Source organism: Cupressus sempervirens, chromosome 2 (genome assembly GCF_028749045.1).
Source record: "Cupressus sempervirens isolate cs-2001-9-10 chromosome 2, ASM2874904v1, whole genome shotgun sequence".
In the NCBI taxonomy this organism is placed as follows: Eukaryota; Viridiplantae; Streptophyta; class Pinopsida; order Cupressales; family Cupressaceae; genus Cupressus; species Cupressus sempervirens.
In genome coordinates, this window is record NC_143119.1 from 584,697,366 (window position 1) to 584,707,440 (window position 10,075).

The 10,075-nt window shown below is 34.2% G+C and overlaps 1 protein-coding gene across 7 annotated transcripts in view; it reads right to left on the bottom strand.

The window, feature by feature from the left end:
• The window catches only part of LOC149574768 (coiled-coil protein), a 106,827-nt gene extending 106,421 nt beyond the window's left edge, over positions 1–406 (bottom strand). For 6 of the 7 annotated variants that reach the window (XM_089814595.1, XM_089814597.1, XM_089814600.1 and 3 more), the window contains exon 1: positions 57–406. The gene's annotated coding sequence lies outside the window, so the exon portion shown is untranslated. The remainder of the gene's footprint in view (positions 1–56) is intronic. The other variant, XM_089814594.1, reaches the window with a different exon arrangement.
• Between the last annotated feature and the right edge of the window lie 9,669 nt (positions 407–10,075).

The window sequence follows — 10,075 nt, forward strand, 5'->3', positions numbered from 1 at the left end:
TCATTTTCCCGGCTGAAGTAACTATTATTTTAAAAAAGGAGGAAAAGCAAACGAACCTGTGAACTTTGGTGAAGAAAGCAAGCTGGGCGGAAGATGGAAAGAAATCAGTTGAAACGCCATTGTGATAATATTGAGACCGAGATTAAAAAATTTAATGCGTGGCAACCAAGAGCCACGCGCCAGTGCTATGGTATGACGCATAGCCTAGTGATAGCAGTAAGTGGATTGTGTTTTAGATTTTTCTCTGTGAGATGGAAAGATCTCTTCCTTTTGCTTCAAACATGGACATGCAAATTTCTGCAATTAATCCCTAGTGGTCAGTACTAATGGACACTTCTCATGATAAGGATCATCCTCTCTGTGGCATTGTGCTGGCAGCTTGAGGCTTTTTGTTTTCTTTTTCTTTTTTTATGAATAGTTGATCTCAGGCCTTGGGCCATATGAACTTGCAGGATGATCATGTTCGTAGGCTTTTTTTTGTGAATATATAATTTTAATGTATTTATTTTAATATAAGGAAGGGACTATTCATCAAAAATTAGGAGCCTGTCTTTCATTTTTTTCGTTAACGATGTCTTAAGTATCATGTTATAGAGGTATGAAATCTCTTCAATATTTTTAAATAAACATATCTTAATTATTTTAGAATTAAAATTGTAAATATGTACTTTATTTATTTATTTTGAACGTGCGTCAAGATGATGTATTTTAATTGAATGAATGAAAGATTTTAATAAGGTTTATGAGGAAGATAGCCTAAGCAAGTTGTAATCTCTTGACTAACTCATCTTTGCTAGTGGATTTCTAATTTTGCTCAATTGTTTTCCTTGGTGTAACCTATTGACTGGTCGTCTCTTTGTTAGTGGGATTCTAATTTTGCCCAACTGTTTTTCTTCATACATGTAGTTCAAACTTCTGTATTCTAAAATTTTTCCATATCCAGATCTGATGTCACTATACATCGAGCACTCCTTGACAAAATTGTGTTTCATCTCAACAACCCCCATGTCATAGAATAAGCATGTCATGTTTTCTCATTCCTCTTTTGGCTCTTGTCATCTACATGTTTCACATCCCAATTGATGAGAGACATTTCTAAAGAAAAGTTATTTTATTTGTATGTTTGTTGATCATGACTTACTTTTAATCTTATTAGATTTCCACAATCCATTTGAAATATAATTTTTTGTTTATGGATTTGATTGTGTATTTTTTTTAGCATTAACGTTTCAGATCACACTTTGTGGTCCATCATCAGGATGAGAGAATGCAAGAATGTATTTTCTCACCTTGATGATGGATCGCAAAGTGTGATCCAACGCGTTCTCTCATCCTAATGATGGATTACGAAGTGTGATCCGAAATGTTGATGCTAAAAAAACATACACAATCAAATCTAGAAACAAAAGTTTATATGACTTACTTTACTGAGCTTAGTTCATCATAGCAATTCTTAAATTCAAATTATGTAATTTTTGTGAGTCAACTTTTTAAGAATCTTATTGGCATGCATGTCATGTCTATTTGTTTTTTCTTGTAGTTATAAATTCATTAAATTTGGAGAGTAAGTTTTGGTAGTAAGTGAATAAGATGGGTACATTATTATAACTAGTTTCTAAGAAGAGGCAGACATTATTCCTAGGAGAGTGTCAAAGAAACACATGAAAATGATATGTGTCTCAAGCCATACCTTGGTTATTCATGTTGTGGAAGTAATTTTGGACGATGAGTTTCAAAAGATAAGCCATAAATACAAGGTTAATATTGACAAGTCTTCCATGTTTTTGGCAAAGCTGCTATACATGGGGGACCTAAAGAAATGGTAAGGTTCGTGTGAAACTTATCAAAAACAATTGTTCATGGAAAGCTCGAGATGTCTTGGAAAATGTCTAGGAAGGTAACAGGGTCTTATTGGACCCAAAGACTATTATGTGTTGTGCCTCAAGGGAAAAGAGGTTAGGAAGCTTCTATTGATCACCCAAATGGATCCCTTTATCTTCCCATTTAAAGATGGTTGGTCTAGTGGTTGATGAGGGGTTGATGGGTGTAGAATTATACTAATGAGCAACAAGGAGGAGTAGAGTTCAAGATCGACATAAGGAGGAAGGTGTGGAGTTTGAAATGGTGATATTGGAGGAGGTAGAGTTTGTGACACATGTTGACTATAGTCCTAGGTGCCCTTTCAAATCTAGGGAGAGACCTTGCAAATGTGGTTGGGTGGATAATTGACCCCTTTTGTTACTTTTAAGTATGATGTGATGTAATAGTATCAACTTAATTTTAGATAGTTTAATGTTATTAGGCAAAAAGTGTAAGGATAAAGTCTTTGAATTTTGTTATAAGGAGACAATTTGGGACTATTAGATGTCAATTAGTTGCTTGCAAGCGACCTTTTTGTTTGAATGGTGATAAATAGTGGTATAGTGATGAATAATGATTTTAATTTGAATGTGTCAAGAGTGGCTAATTTTCTAGTTTATACAAAATATTGTAATACTTTTAAGATTAATAAAAGGACCCATGTTGTTATTAATCAATTTTAAAAATATAGTTTTATAGTTTTAGATAAGCTAGGTGGTGGATCTATAGGGACCCATTTCCATCGATAAAAGTGAAAATAGTGTGTCTTAATCCTTAAAATGTTTGAAGAAAAATAGATATATACTAACTCAAGAAAAATTAAGATGAGAAGGAGAAGACTAAGTAAGTTACATATCTTAGCTACAATAAAGAACATCGACTAGCAAAATATAGACCCCTTCTAAAGATGTCTAGGAGGGTTTGTGATTGAAATATCTAGGTAATAGTTTCATAAAATAATTCTCAATTTGTCCACATGCAAGGTTGAATTTTAGCTATGCAAAGATAGATTAAACCATCTTTTTCTCTAAGATCAAAAAGTATATTTTCTACATTCTAATTGTGTTACATTAGGGAAATAAGAATACCTATCTACCTTAATCTATAGGTTCCTCGTCTAATCTCTCCCCTAGTAGCATGCTTTTATTTTTAAAGAAAATAATCTCCAAAATTCATTGTATAATCATCAAATTAAGATTTGGCTTCCAAATTTAGAGATGAAATCCTCTCAAATGGAGGGTTAAATATGATTATTGTCATAGTTATCTAATGTTTCTTCACCTATGTCATTCTTAATGAAACCAAGAGTAGAGTATATTCAATGTGAAAGGTCATCTTGTGTGAGTGTTTGAGACCTCACCACTAAACTATGTGTTAGCATATGGTCAATTACTAATATAAATATTTACTAAACAATACACTAAAAGGTCTCCTCCAAGCCAAAACAAAATCACTTAAGAGTTTTTAATAAATAAATATAGGAGGCTTATTTATGAATGCTTTAATCAACTAAAATTGATGACACAACACAAGAAAAATGGTTAACCTAAAACAATGATATCACTTGGCATAGTAGCCCCCAAAATCTACCTTTTGCTTTGTTCATAAACGGATTTTGTCACTTTGAAAAGGTCAAGAAAATCATGAAACTCAACGACTAGTGAAAAAATTACTTACATAGGTCACCAATGGAATATCGATCTTTATATGTGTTTGAGAAGAGTAGCTCTCTTGTATCCTAAAATTTGAAGTTGTAGGGGGTGTGCTTTTGACTAAAAAACAAGAAAGAAAATTAAATCAAAACTGAAATGAAAATATGATACTAAACTTCACACAAAAATGAAAAAGTAACCATAGAACTAAGAACTTAAGAATGAATGTTATTGTTACATGAGATATGCATACACATAGGAGTTTCATGATTCTAAATTTAGTTAGCTGCCTATAATTTTATTCTAATTGCATTGTATAATTAGAAAAATTATAAAATTACAAATAAAATGTGTGTGTGTGTGTGAACTGTTAAATGTGTGTTTAATTTGTAGTTTAAATAATTTGAATGCAAGTACTGATTTTTTAAAACAAAATTATTTTCTCATTTAAATCTTCAATATCATCATTGGTTCCAAAGCTACTTTGGAAATTTTAATCTTCAATATCACTAGTTATCTACTTTGAAAATTTTAATCTTCAATATCATCAGTTATCTTCTTTAAAATTGATTATACACATGATATCATCAGTTATCTTCTTTAAAATTGATTATACACATGATTTCAAAGCTAGAGGAGCTCTACTTCCATTCCATTTAAGTAGAACCTCCTTTATGATTCAATTTCCCATTCACCTGAAAATGATTTCTTTTACAATGAAAAAAAACAAAGCCAACACATAGTTTGGACGCAACAATGCCAAGTGGGTTTGGTCCGTGGAATACTACTGCAGAGATGATGGATGAGGATAATGCCGATGGTGTCACCAAGGCCAACAAAAACAAAATTTGACATGAGAAATTCTGCCTTATCTTCATAAACTCCGGACATTTGTCAAAACCGAAAAAAGGAATAAATTTTAAAATGGAAAACTATTACCAGCTCACTGACCATAATCATCTGAGTTATGATAATGATAAGATTTGACAAGCTGAGGATCTGTACAAAGCTATTTTTCATTTCTCAAACCAAAGTTTCCATATCTTATTATTATCCGTATAATTGCTTTTCCATGATCATTTCTTGTGCACCTGACATAAGTATTGAACATATTTAATGTTATAAACAAAAATGGCCGTACCAATGTAAGATTATTGAATGCTTTTTACTGTTCCAAAACATTGCATTTTCATTAGTTTACGTGTCAGGTGTTGCAACCAAAAAATTTAGAAGATATATATATTATATATTCTCATGTAACAGATAAATAAATGAGAACTTGAGTTCAAATATTAGGGTTAATAAAGCATGATTTAATGAGATACTTATCCAACATACCACTATGTTGAAGCATGATCTAACAGTGACTATCCAGTTTACTGGATGAACTCATAGCATAAATATGTGTATATACTGTAAGTCAATATTTTACTTTTGCTGTATCATCATTTAGTGAATATCAAAATTGTTTTTAAGAGAATGTCTAAAAGAGCATCATTTTATTTCTCAAGGATATTAATACAATGGATTTGGTATGGAATAAATTTCATATGGCAGATAATTGTTGGTATAATTCACCATAGAAATTAGCCAAATAATATTTGGTAGATGAGTTTTATGAGTTAATATTAGATTTTGGCCCTCTATGTTCAATGTGGCTATTTTTAGGAACATGGTGGTTGTGTAAGCATGTGTTTATGTTGGAATCTGTGTGGGCAAGTTTGATCTAATATATCAATTCGATGAGAAGAAAGATTTTGCCAGTGAAAGTGAATCTAATTGTACAACTATCATTTTATAGAGAGAATAGCTTCATGAAAGTAACATGATATGACTATTTTGGTGGTTATTAAGGACTAATGTACCTCTAAGACCAACAAAATGAAAAGCCTTGTAGGCATGTTATGTTCTTGCAAGTCAATATCCAAGACTAGATATTGATGATGGAGATTAAGTCATGTAAACAGAAATAACATTAGAAGTATACTTTGAATAGTTATGACTAACATGATGGAGACCATACATATATTAAATAGGACTAGAGTGAGCCATACTTGAGCTTGCCAATACTACAAATGATGTTTAGTTTAGTTTGATGCTCTTACATCAGACTCCCCAAGTAAATAGAAAAGTATGTCCCATACTTTGATGCCCAAAGAAAGATCTGCAACCAACTTCATCTTTAGCAAAGGCTTCTACTTCATCAAAGTCAATAGAACAAATTTGAAAATCAACCATCTATGCTTCATCCACTGAAACATCAGAATTAAATAAATCTCAACAACCCAATCAACATGCTTGCTCCCAAGAACAAAGTGAACATAATGCTTCACCAAGAATCTCAGCAACTGATCACAACCAACAATAGCAATATCCTCAAACATGTACTCCATGATAGAAACATAATGTAACTCCAAAACCAAGTCAACAACATGTAAGCTCAAATCCCCAATAAGAAAAACATGTAAATCCTCAACCATGTCAACCATAAGAAAATTAGGAACATACAGATCCATAGTATCATGTAAATCCAAAACCAATTCAACAACTAGTGAATCCACACCAGCAACAATAAACTCCACTTCAGCAACAATATGTAATCAACACCGACCATGTCAGAAACAACATATGAATTTAGATCCATATCAACAACCCTGTGCAAATCTTCACCCATATATAAATCCTCATAATCAGTAATCTCAACAATCTCATTTCTCACAACAAGATGCTCTGCAACAAGTAACTCATCAACAATAACAATCTGATTATCCATGACCAATTTCTCTGTAATTTCCATGTCAGACTAAACCAATTAATCATGAAAATAAATCTCTATCCCAACGTCAACAAGGTTAGGAATATCCTCTGCAACAACCTCAAGTTGCTCTGCAGGTTTTACATCAAACTCCACAAATTGATCAACAAAACCAACTTCTTCCATCTCGACCCTGCTATGCAATATTCTCTCTCGACCAAGTCTCTTAACTAGATAGATAAATTTCTTCTAGATTGGTAGACTCCAACTCCAAAAATATCTACGAAATTCCCTCCTCATCCCATCCTTAACTCACTCATCCAAACTAGCTTCAAACTAAGCAAACACCTCCTTAGCTCGATCAGCCAAACTAGCTTCAAACCGAGTAGACATCTCATAAAACCTCCTCTCCACCACATCACAAAGATTTGCAATCATCCCAGGGTCCAATCTTCTTGGAGCCATCTCCCAAGATCTTCACAACCCCTTAGCAACAAATCCTTCCCACACTCCTTGTGACAACCTCAAATTGTTTGTAAGTCAGATCACAACTTGCCATCTCACACAAACAATCAAGAACCAAATCACAAGTCTAGGAACATAGATTTGTAATCCACAAACTCTCTATGATCATGCCTCAACAAGATCAATTTTCCATTTTTGCATCCATCAATCCATCTACAAGTCCTCTCATGGTCCTGGTGCAAACTGTCTCAACTTCGATGATTGGTCTATACACTTAGGAATAATTGCACTCTTATAAGATCAACCAACTAGCCTGATCAAGCCTTTACTCTAATAATATTCAACCAACTAGATCAATCCTCACTCTAATAAGATCAACAAACCAAATCAAACTTTTTCTTTGATACCACCTGATGTAGTGCAAGGAAGGAGAATCCCCAATGGAGATGTCATAACCCCTAGAAAATAACCATACTGTGGAATATAAACAATAACACAAGATCTGATACTAATTCATAACTCTTTATTCATAAAACAACTGATTATAGTCAATGTGTCAGGCTGTAAGGCCTTCCCAGTTATGACCAAATACAAAGAAATTAAAATAGTTCTTCAAGATCCCTCATGATTCAACTCAAATCCTAGCTAGCCTAGATTTGCAACACAACAACAATCTGGTAGAAACCTCCAAGATCTCAACTTGTGCTTGCAAGCCACCAAGCAACCTCCTTGTTTCTAAATTGTAGCCACTAGCTCTTCTCCCAATTCACTATCTTGGCTACTCCTCTACTGATGATATAGAATCCTCCAAAGAATATTCCACAATCATCCTCTAATGATCCACACTTCCCATTAGATCATCTTCTCCTCCTAATTTCTACATAAACACAAGCTCCTTATATAGTCAGCTAAGACACAAGTTAGCTAGTCAAGCATTTAATTACAATATAGGTCCACCTTGGAAGAGTAAACCAAAACTATAACAAATATGAACAAAAAAAAATGCCAAGTTAAATTTAGGTCCATACACGACCCAATAACATGTCCCTCTCTCAACAAAATCCCATTTCATTCTACGAAATCATGCAAGACAAAAACTTCACATGTTTCACACGAAAATTGCTTGAAAATTGATACCGAGGAAAATGACAATATCTCCTAGATCCAATTGAATTAGAATTTTTTCTTTGAATTTAAGGTAGTAATTTAGGTCCTCTACAACTCCTTAAGTGTGCAAAGGCTGATTCCTTAAGGAGAACTACACATTCATCCTAAAAGTCATGCACATAGACCTGTCATGAAACTGGCATAAAATTGATGCATTAGAAAAATGCCCATATCTCCCAAACCTTCATGAATTAGGACATTCACCTTGGACTATAAATAGTAATCTAAGCCCTCTTCAATCCTTGAAATTTTCAGCCGCTAACTAATTGTGCAAAATTAGTTACATGGCCTGCAACAAGCACCAAAAAACCAAAAAACGTAGCTCCAACAGCGAGGTAAATGACTCAAATCCAACTCAATCCATCTAGTCTCTATGAGCACATAAGACAAGGTTACCCAATGCATCCCCAAAACATCCCCAATCATGCAAGCCTCAACTCCACCCAAATCCAATCTTGATGCTGCTGCATCAATTCCTCATCTTTCAGGGAAAGACTCTGCCAAAGAGATGTGGGATACACTCACAAGACTCTATTAGAGTGACTACCAAATTTGTAAGATGATGCTCAAGAAAAAATTGCATAATACCAAGATTTCCAAAGGCAAGAGTGTGATTTCTTATTTTTCCAAGATGACACAAGTCAGAGATGAGTTGGCTACTATTGGAGAGACAATTGTTCAAGATGAGTTGGTGTGTATAGCCTTAAATGATTTTTTGAAGCACTGGGAAGTTTTTGTCAAGTTTGTGGTCAGCAAAGATCGACCACCTAATTGGGCAAGACTTTGGGATGATTTTGTTCAAGAAGAAATCAACAAAGGTTATCATCAAGGAGACCAAACAAAGAAGGTTCAAGATGAAGAAAATCTTTCTATTGCAAGCAAGTGTAGGAAGAAGTCTAATAAAGGGCAAACAAAAGGTTCTTCTTCTAAGAGTGGGTAGAGGAAAGATCTAAGTAGAATAAAATATTGTTTCTTCCATCAAATAGGTCACTATGTCAGTCAATTTCTGAATAGGAATAAGAAAAATAATGACAATCAGAAGTACTAAGTTGCTGCTACAGCCGAGGTGGAGGAGTTTGCATCACGATTTGAGAATGAGTTTTCACTCATCACTTTTCTCTCAAGATTAGCTGCCAACAGAGTTTGGTATATTGATAGTGGGGCTTCCTACCACATGATGAGAGTCAAAGATTGTTTCACCAAGTTGGAGGAGAAGAAGCTAGAGTTCTTTATTGAACTTGGTGACAATGCCAAGTACTATGCAATTGGTATTGACACTGTCAAGTTTTAGAGGGATTTTGAAAAACCCTTGTTGGTGGAGGATGTGTTGTATGTTCCTAATATGAAAAAGAATTTAATTTCATTTTCTACTTTGGAAGACAAGAGCTACATTGTAACATTTGAAAGGGGAAAAGTTTATATTCATCCCAAGGATTCCAAAGTTGCAAAAGAGACTGGAATTAGACATGGAAGCTTGTTTCAGTCATAGTTTGAGCCTGCATAAGCATTTGTAAGAAGTTGTAAAGGGAAAGGAGAAATATGGCATAGGAGGATGGCTCATCTTCACCATGGAGCACTTAATGTGCTCAAGGAAATAGTGATAGGGCTTCTTGAGATGAAGACAAAAAAGCATGAGGTGTGTAAGGGTCATGCTCTTGGGAAATATTCCAAGACCAATTTTTCAAGTAGTGATAGTAGATTTGAAGGGATTTTGGATCTTGTACACTCAGATGTGTGTGGACCTATGTCAACATGATCCTTAAATGTGTATGAGTACTATGTTACTTTCATTGATGATTTCTCTAGGAAGACATGGGTATATTTTATGAAGAACAAGGATGAGGTCTTTGGTAAATTCAAAGAGTTTAAGGCTCTTGTGGAAAACCAGACAAGGAGAAAGATCAAGATACTAAGGTCTGATAATGGAGGCGAGTATACCTCTAATGCCTTCAAAGATTTTGTACTCGAGAAGGTATCAAGAAAGAGTTGATAGCTCCATACAACCCTTAACAAGTGGGGTTGTTGAGCGGAAGAATAGGACTTTAGTTGGAGTAGCAAAGGTCATGCTTCATGATCAGGATCTTCCTTGGTTCTTATGGGAAGAAGCTTACAATACAACTATATATTTGCAAAATAGGAGTCCTCACAAAGTGTTGGGAAAATTGACTCTAGAAGA